Raw genomic sequence first — 26,348 nt, 5'->3', positions numbered from 1 at the left:
TATTAATCTTACATGTCTTACTTTTTAGTATAATATCCTAGACACGTAACAATTTTTAAAAACAGTCTAGTAAAACCTTGCATCGCGATTAACTTGTTATGCAAGTGTTCCTCAAGAGGAGCCAACATATCTAGTGAATTTTAACTTGATAAATGAGCAGCAATATCTTGCAATATGAATAGTGTGCGACACCAAATGTCACATGATCACAACTGAAATGATGGTTCTTCTCTCCCTCTCTCTCTTGATGCAGGATTGTGGGTGATCATCTCCCATACTCAGATCCTTGGTCACAGGCTATGGTGTTTGGCAGAAATCAGTGATTTCTCAGAATGTTGAAAGGGGCCTACAATTGGCATTTGTATATTTTTTTGTCACTTCAAAGGACGTATGGACAGTCCTTTGCTTTTCCATACAAAAGTAAGCTTAGGAATGCTTTGCTTCATTCTAGGTCAAGCAGCCTGTAGATATAGACCCTTTCCTCTGGTGCCTTATTGCCAGTTACAATAAATACGGTATATAACGAGTTTATCAATACTGTACTGTAGTCAACATCCACATGAGCATATACAATGGCCCCCATGAAGAAAAAGGGTGAAAAGAAATACAGTAAGAAGGAGGAGATGATTACAGTGGAAGTTAAGGAGGAAATCATCAAGAAGTACGAACAAGGTACATGAATAGCCAAAATTGCAAGATTTTATAAGAAGTCTATGTGTGCATCTTGTTCACAGAGGAGGAGGAGAAAAAGGCTGAGGAATCCCTCACTTCAAATGAGATTATGGAGATATGTAAAGTGTGGGAACCAGTCCAAGATTTTATAGAAAATCACCATCTGAACAAGGCTGTAACAGGGCAAGCAATGAAGCTGTTCAGTGACAATGCAATGTCACATTTCCACAAAATCCTCAAAAGGAGGCAAAAGCAAGTGTCATTGGATAGGTTCCTTGCTAAAGTTCCACGAAAAGAAAGATTCCCTTGAGGCAATAGATAGCAGCAATTCTGTTACTGACAGTGAAAGTTGTCCTATAAAAGAACACTCTTCTCTCTTGCCTCCTTCACACCAGCCTCTAGGGTGTTCAATGGTAAATGCAGGTTCATTTATTTTTCTTTATATTTTGTATTTTAATATTTTGTATTATATTACAGTATTGTAATAATTTTTAAATGAATATTTTTCGGTTGTGGAATGAATCATCTAAGTTTCCATTATTTCTAACTGGAAATTCACTTTGAGATACAAGTCCTTTGGATTACAAGCATGTTTCCAGAATGAATTATGCTTCAAACCAAGGTTTTACCATATTTTATTCTAACTATGGCTTAGTATCTAAGGAAGTGCCTCTTTTTTTTCTTTAGTAAGAATTAATCTAAATGAATGTGTACTGCACACATCTGGGCACTCCAGGTTTATGTCTTTCATCCCACGATGTATGGCACTGTCGCAGAAATCTCACAAGAAAACACTTGGTTTAATTCAGGCAATCGTGTTCAAGTAATTACTTTTGGTTCCAATCACTTGAGTTAAATATTTTCAAGAAATGTGCAGGATGAGAATTCTGGAAACAAATGTAGAAAATTGCCACAGGTATCGTTTTTGGCAACAAGAATTTGCCTCTGCTGCAGTCATGTTTCATATACTATGGAAATACAACTTAAAATTCAGAGGGTACATAATACTCCATGAAAATTATAGTTTCATTATGTAGTAAATGGAATATGCAAGGTATATAAAATCAGGAATGGAAAAATCAAACCACGTAGATCACAGAAGTTCAAAGCTCTTAATTAGAGTTTAAATTGTGACTTCAGAATCTTCAAATGCAGTTTAAGTACTTTCTAAACCATAAAGAATAGATTTTATGTATGCAAATTAGAGCATATTTGATTGATGGAATGAAACATAATTTAGGACAATATTTCAGTGACAGGTATCCCCTGCTTTTTGCAAGTTCACAATGCACCAAATCATTTTTTAAGAAGACCTACAAATATACCTGTTTTTGCTAACTGAAAGAAATCTGAAGAGGATTTTCACCTTTAAGAAAAAAGGGAAACACCAAAAAAAGAGCATTCAATGTTTGTTTTGTATTGCAGCTAGCCATCATAGAGGCACCACACACCGCAAGCAGTGAGAGTGGCGCTTCCAAGCTTCTTCCCTGGGAACTACACTCAGCACCTCAGCATCAAGCTGCCATTGTTTTGAGCTGTGTCTGTGAGCATCTATGCTTTATCTCAATTTCTTTCCCACATCTGTTATCAAGATGTGTCCTAAGGTATCAGAAAAACCTAAAAGAGGTTATTCGGGTGGCCTGGAAATGCTCAAAAAGTTTTCCATATGAAGTAATGGTAATTGCTTCTTCACTTTATGCCATTTTGGCTTACAAAAGGCTTCATAGGAATGCTCTACTTCTGGAATGGGGTGGGGGGAACTTGTACCTCAAATGTACTTCAGAATTGCTATAGAATCCCTAGTTAACAATTCGGTTTTTATAGCCTCACATAAATGTATAACTTATTATCATTCGTTCTATTATATACATAGGAATTAAAATATAATTATGCATATTATTGATAAATATTTGAGCTGGTAGAATGCTTGACTGGTAAAATAAAAAAATATTTCTATTATTCCTCTGGCAATTTGATATTATATACCATATTATTTTAATTTTGGTTTATTTTACTGAAGTGAATTGTCCTTTTTAACACCTTAGAAATGCTGAACTTTATGATAAAATATATTTCAAACACACAGTAAACAATTTTCAAACAAAGGAAAAACCATCATAAGCCAGAAAGGATGAGATAAATCTAAGTGAGAGGAGCACATTTCAGCTAACTTTGTAGTAACTCACTGGAGATAACACTCCTAAAATCTGACCCAGAAAATGAGTGATTCCTATTTTGAGAAGAAGAATGTGGCCTTTGCTGTAGAAAGCAGAACTACTGAAACTCCAAGTAATGGTTGACACATTCTTCTTGACCAAATTTTAGTCAGACTGCCCTGAACCCTCTTCTTGACTAGGACTCAACATTTATTAAAACCTAGTGGGAAATACAGCATACGTGATTTTATCTACCCCACCAACTCCCTTTCTCTTTCTCTTTCTCTCTCTCTCTCTCTCTCTCTCTCTCTCTCTCTCTCTCTCTCTCACACACACACACACACACACACACACACACACACACACACACACACACTCATTCACTCACTCATAGACACAAGAGACTTGAAAAACACTAGCATAGTTTGTAATAGCTCAAGGCCATATCCCTAGGATGACCCCAGCTCCCTTTAAAATGTCTGCCTGAGAAAGAGCAAGGCTGCCCAAAGTATTTACTGTTTCCTCCGGCCAACACTTGAACATAGGAATCCTGTCTCTCAGTCTCTGTGGGAAGATAGGAGCCTAAGTTCCATTAGCACCAGTTAGCAAACCCAGATGGTCTAGTCATACAGACCAAGACCTCTTCTGCTTTTATAAATTTCTTCTCCCCTGAGTCTGCTCAATAGTCCCCCACCCCAGTACCCCCTCTTACCTCCTCACTTTCCTTTTAACATTCATAGTCACCTCTGTACAAATGGAAGTTGAATTCAGTTCATGGGGAACCCTCTTACCACCTTCAGTAACTTATTACTGAATAAAATGTGCCCTTGCTTTGTTTTCTTTGACATGATGCATACAAGAAATAGGGGATTAAATGTACACTGTTCACCGCCCAGAAAAATAAAGAGATGTTGGAGTGTTTGAGAGAGAAAAAAATGAACTTTTAGAAATTAATAACCCAAATAATTCTAACCTGAATTAACTATAAGAAATTACTAGTCTAAATTTCATAAATTATGTGTCACATTCTTCTTATTATTTACAATTTACTGAACTGGAAAAAAATGAACTCTGTACAAAATATGAACAAAATTAAAAATTGCAAAAAAAAACAGAGGGGAAAAAGTGAATAAAAGTGAAAAGAACTAAAGATTTGTTGAATGAAAAATTTTAAATAATTTGAAAGACACTAAAAAATATATTTTAAAATTAAAGTGAAAAATTAAAATCAAAGAAAAATATATGACTATGTGTAAAGGAAGACAGAATTGGAAAAAAATCAAATAACTTTCTGAAATTGAAAACAGTGATTATACCCTAACAATGTTCATTTTCTTACCAGCACTATTTCACCATTTTTCCTTCAAATAGAAATTCTATTTTATTTTTTTCAAACATACCCTATTCATCTACCTAGTTAAATGTCGCCAAGGTGCTTATTAAAGACCAACTTCCAAAGACAGATCTTATTGATACACAGAAAATCCCACTACACAGCTAATGATTTCATTCTAGAATGGGAATACATCAGTATTTGGGTCAAGGAGATATGATGGAAACAATACCATTGTCCTAACAAGAAAAAAAAAAGTTTAGCTTTTCAACTAGATTGTTTTATGTGAATATTCTGCCTATATATTTTTAAAAATGTTTTTATTATTTTTATTTTTGACAGAGAGAGAGACAGAGAGAGACAGAGTATGAGTGAGGGAAGGGCAGAGACAGAGGGAGACACAGAATCTGAAGCAAGCTCCCGGCTCAGAACAGAGCCCGATGTGGGGCTCGAACCCACAAAATGTGAGATCATGACCTGAGCCGAAGTCAGATGCTTAGCCCACTGAGCCACCCAGATACCCAGATACCACCCAGATATATATATATATATATATATATATATATACATATATATATATATATATGACATGTTATATATAAATTATAGGCAGAAGGTATCTGGGTGTGTGTGTGTGTGTGTGTGTGTGTGTGTGTGTATGACAACATAATATAAATGTTATGTGCTATAAACATTACATATTGTTATATATGAGGCTATCAGTGGAATTATAAAGATGCATAGAAAATGGCAAAGCAAAGAAATGGAAAGAAATTTGATACTGACAATATGAACTGAACTGTACAAGATATCTATCCCAGAGGCTATACTACCTCTAGACCTCTTGTTATGCAAGATATTTTTTCTGGTTTTCTGTTACTCACAAACTACATCTTAACTGCATATACACTGAAATATAAAACTCAGGGGATAGGTGAAGAAAGTTAGGTAAGTCTAAAGAAATCATAAGGATGATGAGAGGAAAAATACAAAAAGAATTTTTATCACAAGTTAAAATACAAGAACTGGGGATTTAAAAATCTAACTAGGGGTGCTTGTGTGGCTCAGTTAGTTGGGCCAGATCATCATCTCATAGTTTGGCTCAGGTCATGATAGTTCACGAGTTCCACCCTACTTCAGGCTATGTGCTGACAGCTGAGTCTGGAGTCTGCTTTGGATTCTCTGTCTCCCTCGCTCTCTGCCCCTCCCCCGCTTGCACTCTGTCCTCTCTCAAAAATAAACAAACATTTATAAAAATAAAAATAAGTAAATAAAAATCTAAAATTTTTAATAAGAGACAAAAACATTGATCTATATTTGTATACTATATAAATAATGTCACTATCTATATTATCTTCATATAATATCCATTCCTATATTTATATACTCTTTCATATACAACGTACATGAATATATTTATGAATATATACATATACATGAATATATACATATATACACATACACATGTGTAGGCAATTATGGCATATATTAGAAATCTCAACCACATTCACAATAAAAATAAGAGTACTGAATGAGAAAGTCACAAAATGAAGTACTAAATTTTCACTGGTGGATATGTTATCAATTTGTACCTTTACATACTGTTCTCAAATTTCAAAGCTAACATCATACCTTGCTTTTCTTGATTAATTTGTGCTTCTCTAATCAATGCCTCACAACCCAATAATAGTACACGCCACTTATTTTGTCATTTAAAATAGAATAAATTTTGGAGTGCCTGGGTGGCTCAGTTGGTTAAGCGTCTGACTCTTGATTTCAGTTCAGGTCATGGTCTCATGGTTTGTGAGTTCAAGCCCCACATCAGGCTTTACACTGACAGCGCAGAGCCTGCTTGGGATTCTCTCTTTCTCCCTCTCTTTCTGCCCCCCCCCCCGCTCTCTCTCTCTCAAAATAAATACATTTTAAAAAATAAATTTTATTTAAAAATAGGATATATTCCAACTAATTAGAAATTTACTACATTTATTTAAACTACTATGTAGTATTCCATTGTATAAATGTATCTATTCCCATTATTGGTGAATTAAATCTCTATTATCTAATTTATGTTAAAACTTAATGTTCAATGAGAAGAGTTGCATAGGTTCAGCACTCAAGCATTCATATAAAATAAGTGTATTTTATATAATATTTTTAGCTGCAGGTATAGATCTGATATTTTGAGTGTGGATGGCAATATTACACATTAAAGGAGGTAATAAAGAGAACAGAGATCAGGGCAAAAGCACAAAGGTAACTCTAATTCTTATTTAAATATAAATATACGTATAAAGCAAAGAATGAAAAAATTAACATTTGAATACTCTGAATGATGGATATATGAATATATGGGTATTCATAGTATCATTTTCTGTCTTTTCTTCAACATAAAAATTGTTAAAACAAAAATAAATATATAAACATAAGTTAATGTTCTTTTATATTAAGAAAGTAAATTCTGAGGCCTCTTTGGCATCCATGGGTACTGGATATCACGGTTGCATGGATGATGGTATACATAACTAGATGTGGAGAGAAGTTGGGTGGGTGGCCTTGGACAAGTTATTTGACATTTCTGAATCTCTGACTCCTTATCAATAAAAGCAAAACAATAACAGTATTTGCCTTGTATAATTGTTTTGAAAATTAAACTAGACGATCTATATTAAGTTCCGGAAATACAGAAGGGCATAAACAAACGTTAGTTCTTCTGTCATCAATAAATATCCAGTTTCTTTGTAACTCATTAGAGGTTAGAAAGTTTCTGCTGCCTTCATCATTAATCAGCTAATTAATTTCTAAAGATATTCTATACTATTCAGATATTCAAGGCAAACACTATAACACTTTAGAATTTTCAAAAAGCCAGATTAACCAGAATTCAAGAGTAATAATATTTAAAATATTTGTTATATTGTACATGACTAGCTTACAGGTTTTAGTTTTTTGTGTGTGTGTGTTGTTGGTGTTTGAATACTACCCTCTTTACTTGCTCAGATTCACTCTAAAAATTTTGCTTTTGTTTAAATTAAATATTTCTGTGGGGCGCCTGGGTGGCGCAGTCGGTTAAGCGTCCGACTTCAGCCAGGTCACAATCTCGCGGTCCGTGAGTTCGAGCCCCACGTCGGGTTCTGGGCTGATGGCTCAGAGCCTGGAGCCTGTTTCCGATTCTGTGTCTCCCTCTCTCTCTGCCCCTCCCCCGTTCATGCTCTGTCTCTCTCTGTCCCAAAAATAAATAAACGCTGAAAAAAAAATAAAAAAAAAATATTTCTGTTTGTACTACAAATACGCCTTTCTTAAAACTAGTAATTAAAAATAATAAACAAGTGTTATGAAAATGGGCAAGTTTGTTTTGCCAGCTTTTTTCCCCCTTTGTGTAATTACTGAAGGCCAGGAGTATTTAATAAGGCAAAATGGCTTTGAAAATAACTTTAACTTTGAGAATTTGTCCTTTTTTCAGTCTGATATTCTTTGATATTCAATAATATGTTGCCTTGGTAGGAGATAAGAGGTAAAAAGTATGTGAGAGATGGGATCCAGTATTGCATATTAAGATATTTTCATTTTTATATATCAATTTTTATTTAGGGTTTGATATATAACTGTCACATCATATGTCTTTCCAAAGAGGTAATTCTCTGACAAGGCAGGAAATTGTACACCAAAATATATTTTACCCACATACACACACTTCTACGCATCAACACATACTCTCTCACTTCTGAATTTGAAAATTGATAGAATATCAATATGGAAGAATGCTCACTTTTCAAATATTTCTATTAAATGCTACCTAAGGAATAGAAACTTAAATATAAAATGTAGAGGTATTTGGGAAACTTAGGATTGTAAATCCACTTCCTAATGTTGTAAAGCTCACGGTAGTCTGTATCCCATGGCTTTCTAATAATTGTAATCTGCTTTGCCCCCTGTGTTAGAGATATAATTATGTTAACAGCTTTCCTACACAGGCACCATACATTGCCATTATGAGGCTAACTTCATTTAATTAGCATCATGTAGTAAATTAGCAGTTATAAGGACTGCTGGGTACAAGGGGATCTCCATTTTCTCACCATTTACTTAATCCTCAGTCAATGTTAAGATTACTGCTCACTGAATTTCCATAGCAAAATCTCCCTCCTCCGAGGTTGTGATTCAGCATATGTATGGATTTGGAACAAACAGTTTTCTCCGGATGCCCAGAAGTTAGGATTATTGAAACCCTTTCCTGCTCCTTTTTGGAAAGACACAGGAATGCAGAGACATTGCCTATGTGAATGCATTCTTTTTTCTTTCAAAACAACTATATTTTTGAACAAGTTGATAAAAAGAGTAGTATTAACTAGAGAGTAAATAGAGAGGCAGAATGATTCCTTTTAAAATGAAGTTCCCTGATTTTATTGGTATTTTAGTGAGCAGACCTTTTTCATGCCTAGTACTTGCTGGAAACACATAAAATTAAATTACATTATTATTTATCTCATTACTGGACTTCCAGTGTGCTGTGAAGATGAATAACTTCTGTGTTTGTGTGTGAGTATGTGCTTGATAATTCACTGTTTTTCAACTTTATTAAGAATTATTTTCAGAATAGCAAAAACTACCAGTGTTAAGAAGAAATTATCAAAATCTTAGAACATCAGAAAAAACATATTTATTTGCTTAATATAGAAGAGAAATGATGCATACTTAAAATGCCATCTCATCTTGGTATTTCAATATAATTTAATTATATGGTTACACACATACACACACACACACACACACTTTATAAGTAACTTCAATTTATGGTTTTATGATCAGAGTCTAGTAATTCAGCCTCCAGAAATAAATATTGAAGAAAATCTTCCCAAAGCATTGTAAAAAGTAGTCTAAAAAATTCTGTTGTCTTATTTCCCTCTGGTTCTACATGCACCCTGCCAAATAATCTGTAAACACTAAATATCACACCTGTGTAGAAAGAATTTCATATATGTTAAAAGAGAAAACTACACTCAATCAATTTTTACTGGTTATCAAACAAATGGAAAGTGTGAGGATGGAGTTTAGATTACAGACAGTCCCTGACTTACAATGGTTTGGCTTATAATTTTTTGACTTTACGATGGTGCAAAAGCAATATGAATCCAGTAAAAAAACATACTTCACATTTTGAATTTTGATCTTTTCCAGATTAGCTGTATGCAGTAAGACACTTTCTCATAAAGCTGGGCAGCAGCAGCCGGCCCACTTTCCAGTCAGCCATGGGTTCACAAGGGTAAGCAATTGATATACTGACAACCATTTTGTACGCATACAGCCATTCTGTTTTTCACTTTCAGTACAGTTTTCAATAAATTACATGAGATACTCATCACTTTACTATAAAATAGGCTTTGTGTTAGATGAATTTGCTCAACTGTAGGCTAATGTAACTGTTTTAAGCACGTTTAAGGTAGGCTAGGCTAAGTTATGAGGTTTGGTAAGTTAGGTGTATTAAATGCAATTTCGACATGATACTTTCTGCTTATGATGGGTTTATTGGGACATAACCTCATCTATCTTGAGTTAAGGAAGATCTGTACTTGTTTGGGTGTCCCCTCACCTAACAACAATTTAAAATATTTGGATCTAGAATACATGCCACATGGATCCCTCAGGCATGATTTTCTCCTGACTACTATGCTGATTCTGGAGAAAGATTCCCAGAAGCATATCTGTAGGCCCAAAGGGGATTACCATCATCACCAGAAATAGGTTCCTGGAATGTTTCATATACGTCTCAGAAGGGCCAGGCTTTTGTGACTAGCCCACTGCAGTAATTGCTCTCAGATCTCTCAGAGATACAATCCCAACTTGTCTCAAGCCTTGTTCAAGGCCATTTGACCTCCTTCCCTGGTGAGTCTCTGTTCCCCTGGAGCCATGAAGAGGACAAAAGGCCTATTGTGAGCTCACAGAAGTGCAATAGTTTACTAGGCCTGGCAAGGAGGATTGCCAATTCACACTTACTGGCTTGCCCTGCACCCTGTGGATTATACTTGGGTGCTATCATTGCCGTCTGGAAACTTGCTAGCTCTGGTAACCACTCAGAGTGGACAGCACAACCAACATGTGTAAGGGAGTTGATCTCTATGAGGCAATGTTGATCAATGAAACAAAGCCAATGAATACATTTTCTACCATCATTTTCCTACTCAGATTCTTTGGAGACATATTTGTCCATAGGGTCGCTGTGAAGATACACCTCCCTAGCCTCACTTTTCTCAATTTTTCTTCAGTTTCCTTCAATCTTGACTTCTTTGGAATTTACAACCCATAAAGTGTTAGCATCTAATGCAATAGGCCAGTTTTCTAGGCAAATAAGGTAGAGAGAATATGAAGAGAATATGTAAGTCACTGGCCAGCCAGCTAAAAATCAGAGTCAATACATTTAAGCTCCTGTCTTTTACTCATAGGGAAACTACACATTCCTTTAGCCAGATGCTAGCTACTCTTACCCACAACTTAGATATGCTTCATTATTTTGTTTTGAAGCACATGATATTGGGAAGTAGCAAATTTGAAAAGATGATGGATTTCTACATTGTTGTTTTTAGGAGAGAAAGGTGACAGTGAAGTAGGAAGGAAACAAACTAAAAAAATAATAAAATAAAATAAAATAAAATAAAATAAAATAAAATAAAATAAAATAAAGTAAAATAAAATAAAAAACATGACTAATATTGTGCCACAAGTCCTGAACACTTTTATATGTCTTGGAACCATTACTATTATAAAATACAACACCCAAACTGATTTTATAATAATTGCCTGGATTATAAAGGAAAACTCAAAATATATTTACAATACTCAATATACAGAAGGCAGGTAAATTCCTTAGAGAATTCTTAACTAAACAATTATGCCTTGATACTTAGATTGGAGCTAGACATTCTGACAAATATGGCCCTATAGAACACTTTATTCTCTAAGGTTCCAGATCACATTTAATTTCATCTTTTTTAATGAGCTAGATATTTCCACATGGGAACCTGAAAATATGTAGAAGCATATTCATAGCAGCAAGGAAAGATCAGATATTGGCTTACCACAGCTCTGGCTTCCTGAATCAGATTAATATTCCTAAATACAAACCAGAGGGGTGGGGGTGGGGGGAGGGAGAGAAAGACAGAGAGAGAGTGTGAGAAAATCTGAATATCCCATAATTAGTTAAAACAACAACAACAACCTGACAAAGAAAGCACTGGACCTGATGGCTTCAGTGGTGAATTCTACCAAATATTTGAAGAACTAACACCAATCCTTCTCAGGCTTTTCCAAAAAGTTGAAGAGGAGGGAAAAATCTGATGTGTTCTACAAGGCCAGCATTACCCTGATACCAAAGCCAGAATCACTACAAAAAAGAAAAACTACCGACCAATTACCTTTATGAACAAGGATGCAAAAATCCTCAACAAAACACTAGCAAACCAAATTCAACAGCATATTAAAAGACAATCATGTGGGAGGTTTTCCTGGAATTCAAGGACCATTCAACCTAAGAAAATAACTCAATATATCAGATTAACAGAATGAAGGATAATAAACTATTTAAAATTATCTCAATTGATGCAGAAAAAGCACTGACAAAATTCAACATTCTTTCGTGATAAAAACACTCAACAAATTAGGAATAGAAACTACTTCAACAGAAGAAATGACATATATAAGAAATCTACAGCAAAAGTCATACTCGATAGTCAAAGACTGAAAAAAATGCCCACTTTCACCACTTCTACTCAACGTGGAATTGGAAGTCCTAGTCAGGGCAATTAGGCAAGAAAAATAAATAAGTCATCCAATCAGAAAAGATGAAGTAAAGTTATCTCTGTTTAATGGATGACATAATCTTTAGAAAACTGTAAGATTCTACAGAAAAAATATTAAAATAAATTCAGCAATATAGCTGGATATAAGGCAAACAGTACACAAACCAAGTTGTAATCCTATATACTATCAATAAATGATCTACAAGGAAATTTAAAAAAAAACAGTTCAATAAAAATAATAAATATTTAGGAATCAACTTATCTAAGAAAATGAAAGACTTGTGCCATAAGAGCTAAAAAACATTTCTGAAAAAAATTAAAGAAGACAAATGGAGAGAAAGATATCCTATGTTCCTCGATCAGAGAATGAATATTGTTGAGATGCCAATACTATCCAAAGTGGTATACAGAATTAATTTAAACCCTACGAAAACCCTCATAATGGTTTTGTAGAAATAGAAAAATCTCTAAAATTCACATAAAATCTGAAGGGATCCTGAATAGCCAAAATAATTTTGAAAAAAGAACAAACCTGGAGATTCATACTTCCTTTTTTCAAAGCTCATTATAAAGTTCCAATAATCAAAATAATATGGTACTAGCAAAAAGACAGACAGTATGAACCAAAAGAATAGAATGCAGTTCCAAAATAAACCCTTGCACATATGGTTAAATGATTTCCAGTAAGAGGGCCAAAACCATGTGATGAGTAAAAGACAGTATTTTCAATGATATTGGAAAAACTGGATATGCACGTGCAAAAAAATAAAATTGGACCCTCACCTAATACAATAACACAAAAATTAGCTAAAAAATGTACCAAAGACCTAAATGTATGACCTAAAACTAACACTTTTAGAGGAAAACATACAGCAAAATATGACATTTGATTTGACAGTGACTTCTTTTTTTTTTTTTTAACATTTATTTATTTTTGAGACAGAGAGAGACAGAGCATGAGCAGGGGAGGGTCAGAGAGAGAGGGAGACACAGAATCCAAAACAGGCTCCAGGCTCTGAGCTGTCAGCCCAGAGCCTGATGTGGGGCTTGATCTCACAGACCGCGAGATCATGACCTGAGCTGAAGTCTGTCACTTAACCGACTGAGCCACCCAGGTGCCCCAACAATGACTTCTTAAATGTGACAATAAAGGCACAGGAAACAAAAGAAAATGCAGACAAATTGAACTTCATTAACATTTCTTTAAAAATTGTGTATCAAAAGATACTATCAACAGGGGCATCTGGGTGGCTCACTCAGTTAAGCTTCCGACTTTGGCTCAGGTCACGATCTCATGGTTCCTGAGTTTGAGCTCCACGCCAGGGTGTGTGCTGACAGCTCAGAGCATGAAGCCTGCATTGGATTCTGTCTCCCTCTCTCTCTCTCTCTCTCTGCTGCTTTCCTGCTTGTGCTATCTCTCTCTCAGAAAGGAATAAACATTAAAAAAACAAAAAAAGATACTATCAATAGAGCAAAAAGGCAATACACAGAATTGGTGAAAATATTGGCATATCATATATCTGATAACAGATTAGTATCTATAATACAAAGAGAACTTTTCAAACTTAACACCCAAAAGCAAACAGCTGATTGTAAATAGGGACAAAGGACTTAAATAGACATTTCTCCAAAGAACATATAAAAATGGCAAACACATGCAAAGATGCTTAACATCACTAATCATTAAGGAATTGCATATCAAAAATATACTGAGATACCACCTCATGTCCATTAAAATGATTATCAAACAACAAAGAAGAAATGATGGCAAGGATGTGAAGAAAGTTTAACTTTTGTGGATTATTGCTGGAGAATGTATAATGATATAGCTGCCATGGTTTCTCAAAAAAATTGAAAGGAATTACCATATGACCCAGCAATTCTACTTCTGGGTATAGTTAAAAAATTCAACACCGGATCTCAAAGAGATATTTATATACCCATACTCATAGCGGCATTTTTACAATAAATAAAATAGAAGCAACTCAAGTGTCCATCAACAAATAAGCAGATAAGTAACATGTACTAAACTCTTACAATGGAATATTATTAGCTTTATAAAGGAAGGAAATTCTGACATATACTACAACATGGATAAATTTTTTAATGTTTATTTATTTTTGAGAGAGAACATAAGTGGGCACGGGCAGAGAGAAGGGGCCAGAGGATCCAAAGGGAGCTCCCTTCACACTGACAGCAGTGAGCCTGATGTGGGCTCAAACTCGCAAACCACGGATCATGACCTGAGTCAGATTCCCAACCAACTGAGCCACCCAGGTGCCCCAACAGGGATGAATGTTGAGGACGTAATACTAAATAAAATAGGCCAGTCACAAAAAGACAATGCTGTATGATTCCATTCTTATGAAGCAGTTAGAGTAGACCCAATTGTAGAGATAGAAAGCAGAATCATGGATGCCTGGGGCTGAGGGGAGAGAAAATGAAAAGGAGTTATTGTTTAATGGGCAGAGAGTTTCGATTTTGCAAGATGGAAAGAGTTCTGGTGGTGTTGGTTGCACAAGAGTATGTATAAATGTACTTAATACCTGTGAACGGAATAGTTAAAAATGTTACAGTAATAAATTTTATGCTATGTATATTCTACCACAATTTAAAAATGGAAAACATATGTGAGGTTATAAGTATCTCACAATAATTTCACTGAGAAAAAAGGTATGTTTTAGAATTATTAACTGATAGGAGGAGTAACACAGCTTGACCAAATTTCACACAGCTGGTGAGAAAGCTTGACCTGAACCCAAGCAGTGGCAACAGTGTCTGTGCTTCTACACTTTAAAAAAATGTTTATATATTTTTGAGAGAGAGAAAGAGAGCAAGCACACACAGTGGAGGGGCAGACAGAGAGAGAGGGAGACAGAGAAACACAAGCTGGGGCTGGAACTCACAAACCGTGTGATCATTACCTGAACCAAAGTCAGACGCTTAACCAAGTAAGCCACCCAGGAGCCCATGTACTTCTGCACTCTTATTGATCAAACTAACATCTATTCTTTACAATGCTGGTAAAGACAAAAATGCATTTATGTGAAATTTTATTTTATTTATTTTTTATTTTTTGATAAGGGGAAGTGGAACAGTGGTTCTTAGATCTATCATCAAAATGTCTTCTTAGGTCCCAGAAAAGCTTTGAGCCTTAGTTCTCAAAGCTACTAAATATGATCAGGAGAGTGAATATGTAAAAGGATGAAGGGAGGTCGCTTAGGTGGCTCATTTGCTTAAGCATCCATCTCTTGGTTTTGGCTAAGAGCATGATCTCACGATTCTTGGGACAGAGCCTCACATCAGTCAGGCTCCAGGCTAACAGACCAGAGCCTGCTTGGGATTCTCTCTCTTCCTCTCTCTCTGCCCCTCCCCTGTTCTCTCTCTCAAAATAAGTAAACTTAAAAAAAAAAAAAAGGGATGATGAGAATGGTAAGAAATGAATGAGCAGCACTGAGTAGCTAGAACTGTGATTATGAAATGAACCGGTCCTGTGTTTTTAGATGGAATGTGGGTACCCTGTGAATATGGGATTCACATCTTAATTCCTTTCTGAGGCCAGGGTCTATTTTGTGCCAGTCTTGGTGCTCAGTGCTTTCATAAATGTACCTTAATTTCATCTCTCTCAGTGATTCTGCATTAGGGAAATAGGAATATCTATTTATTCCCATAGTGTTGTTTTATCTTATGGGGAATATTCGAATTTGAAGACTATTGTTCTCAAAACAATTTTAATCTTTGTATATTGGTAGGTAATGATAAAGCATTGTGAATTTTCTTGGACTTAGGTTTTCTGTTTTTATTTGAACGAATTTGGGTAAGATATTTTTCTTGAAGTTTTGTTTGATTTAAATCAATTCATTAGAGACTATGTATTTTGTTAATTAATTCCTTTTATCACCAAATCACATTCTAATTTCCATCTCCCTACAGGAGATCCTTTTAATGAACTTATACTATTTTTTTAAATTTAAATATATTCTTGTAAAATGTGTACTCTTTTATTCTGTGCATTTTTTCCTTCTGGAAACTACCTATTTTCCCTTTAGTTATGGGTAACAAATATTCTCTTTACATCAATAAGAGAATGATCACGGTTTGTGGCTAGTTATGTCTTGGTGCCCCAGTCCCATTCTTTCTCTACAGTATATAAAATGTGCCAGCTTTGCATTGATGGGCCACCTGGACCTTAATACTTTGGTCACTCCAACACCTTCACCTTAACTTGCCATTTTTATCCAGGACCTGTCAGTGTGTGCCTGGTATTTGTGAAGTTTCTTTCTTTCACAAATGCCAGTAATGTGCTTGCTCTTGTTCAGCAAGTCAAAATAACTAAAACAATAATTATTGATACAATTTAAATTAGCAATTTCCATCAATCTTTGTAAATGATTGCCTATTATGTGTCATGATCAGAGTCCATAGGAGCTTGAGGGAAAATAGTTCAATCATCACAATTAATACAATTAACCCACTGTCATATTTGAGCCTATAGTGTGCTGACTCTAAGAAAAATAATTATCTGCAAAATATATGCCAGAAAAATAGAATAGCACATTACTAGAAGGTGCATGCTGACCTTTTACCTTAGAGTAAAATGGGCTTATGATTTATTTCTATACCAATTAGCTAGTACTTAGGAGAAACTGCTAGCCAACTAGGATAACAGAGAAAGTAACCTTAAAGGCTATTTCTTGTGCTTCAAATATAATTCAAAATATTGTTGATAACCTATAGAACTCTGTATTATGATGTAGTTAATTTAAGTTTCAAGGTGAAGTATGGAAAGCAAGTAACCAGCTGGATTATTCAGTCATAATGTCTTACACATTGACTTTTTCTGATTGAATAGGACTTTATACTAAAGATATATTTTATATTTATTAATTTTAAGGATTCAGTAATACTTCATAAGGTAACTTATGTATGAATGAACTAATACTTCATAATGTAACACATAAGCAAAGCAAGTAATGAATTTACTCTTAGATTTAAACTTTTAAGTTCAAAGAACTACACAATGTTTTTGTGAAGTAAAAATACCGCTACATAAATGAAGAATATGTTTTTTTATTGGAAACAAATAAAGAACTTATAAAAATTATAATTTTTTTCTCCCTAGATTTCTAACAATCTAACAAATATGATTGATAATTCAGTTTATGAGATTATCTGCTTCAGTGTGGGCTTATCTAAATCACAAATAAATTGTCAAAAGGTAGATTCTGTCATCAGCTAGAAAAGTGATAAAAATCACTAAAGGGCAGAAGAGGTTCAGAAACTTCACTTAGAAAACTTTGATTTAGTTTTTAACACATCCCTTCCATTTACACTAGGGGTTTCGGGGACAAATTTTTTTTTAAGTTTTATATAAAGTGTTAATCTTGGAATTATAATTACTACATTCATTTAGTTGTGGTTGAGAACTGCACCTTTTAAAAAATATTTATTTGATGACATATCAGACAAAGGGCTAGTATCCAAAATCTATAAAGAGCTCACCAAACTCCACACCTGAAAAACAAATAACCCAGTGAAGAAATGGGCAGAAACATGGATAGACACTTCTCTAAAGAAGACATCCGGATGGCCAACAGGCACATGAAAAGATGCTCAACGTCGCTCCTCATCAGGGAAATACAAATCAAAACCACACTCAGATATCACCTGACGCCAGTCAGAGTGGCCAAAATGAACAAATCAGGAGACTATAGATGCTGGAGAGGATGTGGAGAAACGGGAACCCTCTTGCACTGTTGGTGGGAATGCAAATTGGTGCAGCCGCTCTGGAAAACAGTGTGGAGGTTCCTCAGAAAATTAAAAATAGACCTACCGTATGACCCAGCAGTAGCACTGCTAGCAATTTACCCAAGGGATACAGGAGTGCTGATGCATAGGGGCACTTGTACCCCAATGTTTATAGCAGCACTCTCAACAATAGCCAAATTATGGAAAGAGCCTAAATGTCCATCAACTGATGAATGGATAAAGAAATTGTGGTTTATATACACAATGGAGTACTACGTGGCAATGAGAAAGAATGAAATATGCCCCTTTGTAGCCACGTGGATGGAACTGGAGAGTGTGATGCTAAGTGAAATAAGCCATACAGAGAAAGACAGATACCATATGTTTCCACTCTTATGTGGATCCTGAGAAACTTAACAGAAACCCATGGGGGAGGGGAAGGAAAAAAAAAAGAGGTTAGAGTGGGAGAGAGCCAAAGCATAAAAGACTCTTAAAAACTGAGAACAAACTGAGGGTTGATAGGGGGTGGGAGGGAGGGGAGGGTGGGTGATGGGTATTGAGGAGGGCACCTTTTGGGATGAGCACTGGGTGTAGTATGGAAACCAATTTGACAATAAATTTCATATATTGAAAAAATAAAATAAAATAAAATAAAATAAAATAAAATAAAATAAAATAAAATAAAATAAAATAAAATAAAATAACAAATGTATGTAAAGCAAAGCAAAGACCAATCTGCAGCTATTAAATGATCATGTGATTTTTTTTCTTTTTTCTTTTGGTAATACAGTGAATTACATTCATTAGTTTTGAAGAATTAAAGTAACCTTGCATTTCTGGGATAACTGCCACTTTGTTATTATGGAATATCTTCTTACATGTTACTGGATTTAATAGGCTGAAATTTTATTAAAGATTTGGTATTTATGTTCATGAGGAAAAAATATTTATTAGAGAGAGAGAGAGAGAGAGAGACAAAGTGTGCATGTGAGTGAGGGAGGGGCAGAGAGACAGGGAGAGAGAATGACAAGCAGGCTCTGTGCTGTCAGCAAGGAGCCCAACATGGAGTTTGATCTCACACAGTGAGATCATGACCTGAGCTAAAATCAAGAGTCAGACGTTTAATCAACTGAGCCTCCCAGGTGCCCAGAACTAAACATTTTAAAAAATAATATGCGATAACCAAATTATTGATTTATGGATTCAGGGCTTCGTTATTTATACCAAATAATCTGATACCACTAGAATCTCATCAATATCCAGCTAGTACTAATAGGATATTTAATGCCCAATATGTACTACTATTTGGTCTCTTCCTATATTTCTCTTCTTTCCTCTTTCCTTCCCTTCTCTATTTCCCCTCCCTTTCTTTCTGCCTCCCTCCTCTGGCTGGCCCTTCTCTTTCTCTCTCTCTCATCAGTTGAGACTCTCCATCTGCTATTTCTTCTCTTTCAACTCCTAAGAGCCTAATCTTTGGTACATGTATTGAACTTCTCATGACTTAAATGTTGCCTTCTCTGTAAAGCCTTAAATAGATACAAAAATATTTTTCCCTCCTTTTCAATAGATCTCCCCTAACTCTGGCATATTAAGCATTGCATTTTGCTCAATGTTTCTATGTGTGCCTTTTCCTGCTCCCCAAGGCAGGGCTAATCTTCTTATCACTGTACCCTTAGCCTTAAAATAATTTGTGAAACACAGAAGATTTGTAATGAGTGTTTATTTTGTAGATACTTTTATTTTTAGGTTAATTTTCCCAGTTGTTCAAATGAGTTGTGTTTTTTTTTTTTTTTCCCTCTGTGGAGACTTTCAAAAGAGTTAAGAGACTAAAAAGTGCTTTTTCCACTTTAACGGTGCCTAGTCCATGTGGAAAGATAATATATCTAGGAGATGCTTTCCAACAGTCTTCTACAATCTTACTTTACCAAACCAATAATCTTAAAATTCTAACATTTGTATTCCCAACCTGAGAATTTGGGAATCTCTTACAAGCTACACATGGGTCCAGGAAGTACTGAAATTATGTTTACTTTTTTCCATATATCTTTGGACTTGGGTGAAATGTCATTGAAGTATTTTGATCCAAGAGTCAGGACACAAAATGTTAAAACATGTAGTAAGAATAACAACTACATCAAGTATGACAGCAACAAAAACAGCAAAACAATAAGATTTTTATAGTCTTCCATGACTAAAATTGTTGACAGAAACTAGACATTTGGAGACTATCATTTCTTTCTGATGAGCATGTAAATCCTGCTGTAATTGACATGGTCAATTAATAATACTACAGGATACCTAAATGTTCTTATCTGAAGAACTCACGCAATATGTACATTGCTAAAATGCACATTCCAAAGGTAAAATAATTTTGATCATCATTATCAATGAAAAATATTATAAAGGAGGTTTTAAATGGAGCAGTGGAAGGAGAAATAGCAATGAGATTCTATTTATAAATTATTTGCTACCTGCCAGTACTAAGTATTAAACTTTTAAACATTTCTCATTTATATCACTTTCTACTGAGTGACAAAATGCTATTATTATGCTCATTTTATATAATAGGAAATAGCTAAGAAAGGGTAAGTAACTTCTACATTGTGACTCAGCAAGTAAATGTCTAGATTAAATTCAGACCCAGTTCTGTCTGCCTGATTTAAAAGGCTATGCAATTAATTACTAACTCCTTCACTTTTCATAGTAAGATGCCTTCTCACTACTATGCCAGATATATTTGCTCTGCACTTTCCCTCTCACTGGGAATTTGGCTGTTCTTCTAGATTTATTAGTTAGTTGCTTAAAGAGGAAGGTAGAGAAAGGTTTGAAAGGTTATTGCAGTTTTGTGGGAGGACAGAGGAATATTTCTGTTGGAAAAAAGAATGTCTGAAGACCTCTTTTTCCTTTCTTATTTATTATGGATTGCATTTTTAAAATATTAATAGGAAAAAAATCTGGAAATAAAGATAACTACCATGTATTGAGCACTCGGTGTGTGTCAATCACTGCTTTAAAAATTTTACATATGTTACGTCTATTAAAACACTGCCTCAAATTAAGTGTTGGTTTCTTGCTTTAAAAATGAGGGAAATGAGGCTCAGAGAGATTAAATGATCTGCTGAATGATTGCAGATCTAGGACTAGCATATAAATCCCTATAAAGAATGAAATGCCCATGTATTTTCTGGAGGAAGAAAGATGGACAACATTGAGGGATGGAATAATCTTACACAGAAGTAAAAAGAGAGCATCTGTAGAATGAGATGATGCTGTAGAAAATTGTTCCCCCTTTGGATTATGAATTTGATATTTCTGCAGATGAAGCAGTGACCTATTTTAAAGGATGATACTAATATACCAATTGATACTATACTATTGATGGGGTTTGGGCTGATGGTAGGGCTTTGGAGCCAACGGCCAAGAAAGAATTCTTGAAGATGTCTTTGGTGCAAAAAGGTGATTCTATTAAAGCATGGGTACAGGACATGTGGGCAGAAAGAGCTGCACTTGGGTTGTGAAGAGTGACTGACTACATACCTTCAGGTTGGGAGGGGGTTAAGGAATTTTGGGAGCAAGGTTTCCAGGACCTTGCAGGGCTAGCTGTTGTTAGGAAACATCATTTATTACTGTTTAGTAAAATCTCAGTCATGAGACCCTTCAGATGTATACCAGGGACCATATGCTTAGAGTATAATTGCCAACTTATACCTGGGGGTTAAAGATAAAGGAGGTTTGCAAAGGGATTTTAATGTGTTTAAGGAGACACAGGATCCTGGGGGTCAGGATAATGTTAAGCCAAGATTCCCTTTTGCCCCCAGCAAAATGTTATCTAGGCAGCTGAGCTCCTACAGGAAGGTTACTCTGCCTGTTTCAACAACTTGTCAATGGGCTGTAGGAAGCAAGGGAATTTAATGTTTTATTTTCCTTTGGCAAGCACTTAAACCTCCTTGCATCTCGATGAGGGAGATACAAGGGCTCCGGGAAACGGAGTCTATCGGTTTCTGGAGATTAGGATATGGAGAAGATTGCCTTTTTCTTGCAGTTTACTAAGTTATCCATAAACTGAAGAAGACTCCTGTCCTGCATGACTGTGATCTCTATCAGTCAACTATTTGCTTTCTTTCCTTTCCCCTGTTCCTGGACAGCTAGGAGTGTCTGAGGAATATCACACATATCCCACTTGCTTGGGGGAGAGGGGTTGCTGTTAGCCTGTATTTGCCCTCAGGTTGCCTCATGCTTCTTCATACTACCATTTAGTGAACATTTAGTATTCTTTCCAGTATAATCTCCATTCTTACACGAAACTTATGAGGTAGGTTAGGTATGTATTTCTAACTCCAGGTTATACATGAAGTAACAGAGACTTTACAAGTATCAAGATCTTACAAAAGTTATATAAAAATTGGTAAATAGAGTAAGGATTCAAATGCATCCCTGGTTAATATCTTGCCCTATGCTCTTACCTAAGGAAAATATTCTGTTAATTATATTATGTTAATGATATCATTTTAATAACATTCTTTGAGGTAAGTGTAAGTTACATCCAAAGTAAGATGTCTGGCCAGAAGGAGATTTTTTAAAAGTAGATAAAGTGTCTAGCCCTTGCTTACCCAACTCCAGTCCTGTTCAAGACTTGTCATCGACAGTAAGACCTGGTGCCCAAATAAAAAGCCATATCTGTTGGAAATCAATGGTAAATTGAAGAGCAATAGCTGAATGATTTTGTGACCACCAAGAATGCTGCTTATCCCTTCAGCACTTGTATCAGTGAAGGCTAGTTCTAGACCATCCCTTAGTTCTGAGAGTGATTCCCAGGACACTGTGATACCAGAATCTTATTTGCTCTTGAGCTGAACTTGTAAACTGAAGGCAATTATTACTTGCAACTAGTTGGGGCTGGGGTAAACAGAAACTATATTTCTGAATGGGTTATCATATCTCAGGGGAACATAAAAATCAAGAATTCAGTACATATTTGATAGTTTAAGATTTTTTAGTATAATGAAAAACTGTAGACTGAGCCTTAGAATAATTAAGGGAGATTTGTGTTTTGACATGCAAATACAACTCTAAAATGTTGATTAATGGATCGATGCCAACACTAGGGAGATCTCTAAAGGAAAAGTACAAGAATTTGCAATATTTCTTATCAGTGACTTGGATCATGACATAGAAGCCACCCTTTTCGTATTTGTGGATGACAGATTTAGGAGGATTATCCAATATATTTCATGACAGTGATGGATTTCAAAAATCTTGATAGGCTTGAATGATGGACTAAAACCAATAAAGAAGAATTTGACAGAAATAAATATAAGATTCCCCATTTAGATTAAAAGCAGGTTACATAAACGTAGATTCAGAGAGTCCTATCTCAAAAGCAGCTCAGTGAAAAAGACTAGATGTTTAAATTGGTGACAGAAGCCAACAATGAGATATAAATAAATTCTAGGCTGCATCTGAAGTATTTAACACCTATATGGCAGTATTTTTCAAAGCAGACTTTAAAGAAGATCCATTAATGAGTCTTGAAACAATTAGTGGGTCATAAAGAGCACCTTATTTTATTTTTTAGAACTAAAAAGAAGAGAATAGGATCAGAATGGACAGATGGAATAAAAAATATAAGATTGCATTACTCATACAAAGGAATAATTACTTGAGGGATGCAGGTAGAGAGACGGATAGGCCTAGATTATTAATTACATGGGGGCTAAAATTTCTGATTGCTGCCATTACTTCTGAATACCTAGTACATGACACAGAAGAGTGCATGGCGCATGAGGTATACCCAATAATGTTATGCAATGAATTATGATGAAATATATCTATATCTATTGCTGAAAGCTCAGAGCCTGGAGTCTGCTTTGGATTCTGTCTCTGTCTGTCTGTCTGTCTGTCTCTCTCTCTCTCTACCCCTTCCCCACTCACGTTCTATCTCCTTCAAGAGCAAATAAACATTAAAAAAAAAAGAAAAAGAAAAACTACACTATTGTAGAAACTATTGAAGTACTGATATTTAACCCCCAAACTTTCTGGGACTATATAGATTCTTTATATAAATGAAGAGCATTCAAGTGAAAGAACAAACATTTCAACAGATCTTACACTAATTAGGAGGCACACTTTAATAAAAAGTTACAAAAATATTTCCAGTACAGAAGTTGCTTTCAAAAATTTAATAGTTGTAGTGTCTTGATACTGACATTTTTAAAGCAGATAAATTCCTTAATTTATAAGGAAGACAGATGCCATAGTGGTTTTTTGTTTGTTTGTTTGTTTTGTTTTTCCTGAGTCTACTTTTTAGTTCAACTTTTTTGGTGTAAAGATTATTTCCGTATTTAAAAAACAATTAATTAATTAGTTGGTTGGCTATGCAAGAGTAATGTAAGTGATACTGCAAAGGAATCCAGAAAACAATTGTATTATGGTAATAATGTATTAATAATATTAATGTAACCACTTTCTTCATCTCTGAGACAGAGAAAAATAGACCAAAAAACTTGTTTGTAAAGACGATCTTCATACTGGAATAACATCTATTTTCTTTTAGAAAGAATCAATTATTCCTCACATGATGGCTTAGATTAAATTGAATTAGAATTTTTTTAAAACCAACCAAAATTCCAATTAGATGGTCAGTGAAATGGCTTAGCTAATTCTTAACAGAACATAAGAAACCCACTATTTTGAAAGGCATTATTGGGATTACTAATAGATCCAGAATTCTGCAGTTTCAGTTCCAATGGTTAAATATTTTACAGGTAAATGTGAAGAATTATTTTTCCCCGGAAACGGATTTACATTTTATTATCATCATTTAGTATATAGTCTATATTATCATTTTTAAATTTTTTTTTTCTTCAACGTTTTTATTTATTTTTGGGACAGAGAGAGACAGAGCATGAACGGGAGAGGGGCAGAGAGAGAGGGAGACACAGAATCAGAAACAGGCTCCAGGCTCTGAGCCATCAGCCCAGAGCCTGACGCGGGGCTCGAACTCACGGACCGGGAGATCGTGACCTGGCTGAAGTCGGAGGCTTAACCGACTGCGCCACCCAGGCGCCCCCTATATTATCATTTTTAAAAACCCAAACACTTCAAATTTTTTTAGAATTTAGAGGGGTTTTTTTAATTATAAAGAAAATATGCAGTTTTTGCAAATAATTTAAAAATAGAAAAAGGATAAAAATGAATTACTCATCATTACTCAAAGCAAACACATTGTTAACTTTTCAGTGTGTATTTTTAATTATTTTTCACACATGGATTTTCATAATTTGGAATTTTAGGGTTACTTTGTAAGCTATGTATTTTGTTCCACTGACCTTTTAGATCATTCTTTTGCCATGCTTTAAAAATGATATTTTTCTATCTATAAAATATGTACTATCAGTTTTTGACAGGAAATGTTCCCATTGTTACTAGTTTTCCTAGTCTGTTTTTCTTTCTTTCCATTCATGAATGTTGTATATCTTACATATATATATGTGTATATATATGTATATGTATATGTATCTGTTCTTGAAATATATATAATCTGATCTATAACAGAATCTCTTGTTGCACATCTTAGTCAGTAAATTTGTCCACAAAATATGACAAGATCATTTGTTACTAAATTTTGTTTTCCCTCAATAGGGGGAAAAAGAGGCGGAAAAAGAACAATTAAACTACTATCCTAAGGGAAAAAGAATGAGGATTTTAAGGAATATGTGACAATTTTTTGTTACATAAAGCCCTTCAAGAATTTATAACCCTGTACAATGGAAATGATAAAATTCACTATAGTCTGAAAATCAACTTGAGATATAGAGAGATTTTATTTATAATATTTATTGCTGTATGGTAATCTAAATTCTTTTTTCTTATTACTATAGTTTTTATTCTTAAAGTCACCTTTAATGTTAAGTAAGATTATTTCGGTTGGACATTATATATCAAACACAACTGAATACTGGCAATGTTACATTATTTAACACAAGGTGGAGGGGTACCTGGGTGGCTCAGTCAGCTGAGCATCTGACTTTGGTTCAAGTCATGATCTCATAGTTCAGTTCATGAGTTCAAGCTCTGCATTGGGCTTACTGCTCTCAGTGCAGAGACTGCTTGGGATCCTCTCTCCCTCTATCTCTCTGTACCTCACCTGCTTGTTCGTTTCTCTCTCTCTCTCTCCCCTTTCCCTCTCCCTCAAAAATAAATAAAACATTTAATGGGGTGTCTGGGTGGCTCAGTCACTCAGCTTTGTCTCAGGTCATGATCTCATGGTTCATGGGTTCAAACCCCACATGGAGGGGGGGCTCTCTGCTGACAGCTCAGAGCCTGGAGTCTGCTATGGATTCTGTGTCTCCCTCTCTCTCTGCCCCTCCCCTGTTTGCATTCTATGTTTCTCTCTTTCAAAAATAAAATAAACACATTAAAAAATTTTTAAATAGGTTCCTGCTTAACAGAAACCCATGGGGGAGGGGGAGGAAAAAAGAAAAAAAAAAGAGGTTAGAGTGGGAGTGAGCCAAAGCATAAGAGACTGTTAAAAACTGAGAACAAACTGAGGGTTGATGGGGGGTGGGAGGGAGGAGAGGGTGGGTGATGGGTATTGAGGAGGGCACCTTTTGGGATGAGCACTGGGTGTTGTATGGAAACCAATTTGAC

At 35.1% G+C, this 26,348-nt stretch overlaps 1 long non-coding RNA gene across 2 annotated transcripts in view; it reads right to left on the bottom strand.

The window, feature by feature from the left end:
• LOC123379276 overlaps positions 1–26,348 on the bottom strand; it is a 438,377-nt gene that overhangs the window by 330,344 nt on the left and 81,685 nt on the right. The gene's annotated exons all lie outside the window — the stretch shown is intronic.

This window comes from Felis catus, chromosome A1, assembly GCF_018350175.1.
Source record: "Felis catus isolate Fca126 chromosome A1, F.catus_Fca126_mat1.0, whole genome shotgun sequence".
Taxonomy (NCBI): Eukaryota; Metazoa; Chordata; class Mammalia; order Carnivora; family Felidae; genus Felis; species Felis catus.
This window is presented reverse-complemented; position numbering and strand designations above follow the sequence as displayed.